A 2936-nucleotide genomic window follows, 5' to 3' on the forward strand; every position below is an offset into this window, starting at 1 on the left:
TTGGAAATTGACGACTGCGTTATATTATCGCTATTTCTGTTATTCCATCTTCGTTGTTTATTAAATGTAAAACAAGAATAGCATGCCAAAAAAGAGATAAAGTAAAGTAGTTGATTTCATCATCTAACTTCATATAACGTAATTATAAATAATTTAACTCATGATTCCAATTTTTCTCGCTTTTCAACAAAACGTAAGTCCGATTTGAACTTTTTACTATTCATAATGAAGATTTAATAAAATAATTTATTTATATTGTGTGTTCAACCTCTGATATGGTTTTAATAATTTTATTTATATTCTTTCTAACGTTTGACTACATTTTGATTGTTGGTTTAAAACTTTTAAAAATACACGTATAAATTCAACAATTATAAAAGCATATAAAAATATGCTTGCCCTAATATGTTTATTAATAATTTTATTTCAGAAAAAAATATGTGAAAAAAAGGAAAAAAGAATGTAGAATTAGAATGTGGGATCTCCAGCATACTGATCTCGCACCTTACGCACACGACCACATGGAATTCTTACAGACTGTGTTCATAAACGCAGTATATTAATAAACAACCAAAAAAATCGTAAATAATTAATATCTCATAAACTATTGCGTTTTGAAATCATTTTTGGTATTATACGTTAATGGGAGAGGTATATGATTACTAAAATGTATTAAAATATATATGTTATCTCGAATGCCCTCCGCTCCTTATATTAATACACGCCGAAAGCGGCCGAAATCACTAAGAAAGCATTTTCCATCTTCGTTTCTACTGTTACGTCCAAGCTTCTCGCGCATGCGGAGCTGAGAAGGGTGAACGTAACAAAGAACCGAATTGTTAGACCGATTTGGTCGGGTTCAGGTTCCGGACCGCACGTGGGGCCGTGGGAAAGGACAAATCGACAGGCGCTTCGCTACGTCCTAACGAGCCGGGGATCGAACGGAGGACGAAGTGGAAATCTCTGCTCGTGCTCCGCTAAATGGACACACGAGTCGGACGTACGTTTAAAGGACCCAAACTGGGTTAGTGCGTCGAGAGGGCGCTCTTTAACGCCAGCTGTGCCAGTATGGTCGTATGCCCTGACTTTCGTTCATGGAACTTAATCCAAGTAATCGGGGAGAGAGCGAAGTGCAATCACGGGAGAATTTAAGAATACGAGGGGAGGTTTTATTTGAAGAAAAAAAGACTACTGGGGAGTTAATTTAATAATAGTAATAACAGCGATGTAAAGACTCTTAATGTATAAACAAAATAAACAAAATAAAAGGCGAAAAAGAGTCGTCGCATAATATATATAATTAAAGAAAATAGTCATAGATACATAAAATAAAATAAAATAAAAAGTACAACGGCGTATATTAAAATATAAAACAAACAAGTTTCGGCTGCTGGATTGAGCCCTCCTCAGATGTAAAAAGAATATAATATAAAAGATATAAAAGAATACAACAAAAAATAATAATAAATCGATTACATTCAGTGACGCAACATTTTTAACGCGCGGAAATCAGCAAATGTGATGAATCTCGACGTAGCTTAATGTTGTATATGCGATGGGGCAATCAAACCGATGTTAAGAAACATAGTCAAGTGCTGACTGAAAAACGGAAAAGGAAGGGAACTCATAAGAAACAAGTAAACTAAAAAACTTAAAAACTAAACACGCCGCAGATAAGAAGCCAAGTGCTCACTCACCAACGCATCCGAACAGGAAATGAGAACCGCCGCAATGCATGACAGGTGTGAAAACCCATGACAATGATAGGGATGTAATCGTCGAAGTCAGACATGTCAACATCGCACGTGACACCGACCGCTCGCTAAAACGGCACGCGACGCACTGAGAGAGGAGACGGGTCGACAGGATCGAAAGTCAGACTTTGTTTATAATCGGCAGATATGCCTTATTAAGACCCTCGGTGTCAGTCTGTAAATTAAGACTGTTCTTCTGTTTTTTAATATGTAGCATCTCCGAAATCAAACGCTTTCTATACGAAGGCTTCTCGTCTAATATCAGAACATTGTCCCATTGAAAATCGTGATTGTGACTCAACCTATGATCGGTGATGACAGAGCGGGCAGAAGCTTTATGTCTAATATGATTACGATGTTCGGCAATCCTGGTTTTTAATTGCCTGCCCGTCTGTCCAACGTAAGAAGCGTCACAATCATTACATAAAATTTTATAAACAACGTTGCTTTTCGATGTGCTGGGACAAGAATCCTTCTGGACTCTTATGTATTTGCCCATTTTGTTAGGGCTGCGGAAGGCCACCCTGATATCACTTTTGCTTTTATTCAAAGATCTAAGTTTCTCCGTATGAAGTGGAATGAAAGGCACCGTTTTGATCCTATGATTTTTGATCCTATGATATTTGACTCCATCAATCATAGGATCAAAAATTTGATTAGAAATAGACACAGATTATACGATACCGCGACTGACATTGACTTAACTAATAAGTCTGCCTCTTGGCTTACGGTGCCTTTCATTCCGCTTCATACGGAGAAACTTAGATCTTTGAATAAAAGCAAAAGTGATATCAGGGTGGCCTTCCGCAGCCCTAACAAAATGGGCAAATATATAAAAGTCCAGAAAGATTCTTGTCCCAGCACATCGAAAAGCAACGTTGTTTATAAAATTTTATGTAATGATTGTGACGCTTCTTACGTTGGACAGACGGGCAGGCAATTAAAAACCAGGATTGCCGAACATCGTAATCATATTAGACATAAAGCTTCTGCCCGCTCTGTCATCACCGATCATAGGTTGAGTCACAATCACGATTTTCAATGGGACAATGTTCTGATATTAGACGAGGAGCCTTCGTATAGAAAGCGTTTGATTTCGGAGATGCTACATATTAAAAAACAGAAGAACAGTCTTAATTTACAGACTGACACCGAGGGTCTTAATAAGGCATATCTGCCGAT

The sequence above is a fragment of the Trachymyrmex septentrionalis genome, unplaced genomic scaffold, assembly GCF_001594115.1.
Source record: "Trachymyrmex septentrionalis isolate Tsep2-gDNA-1 unplaced genomic scaffold, Tsep1.0 scaffold106, whole genome shotgun sequence".
Lineage (NCBI taxonomy): Eukaryota > Metazoa > Arthropoda > Insecta > Hymenoptera > Formicidae > Trachymyrmex > Trachymyrmex septentrionalis.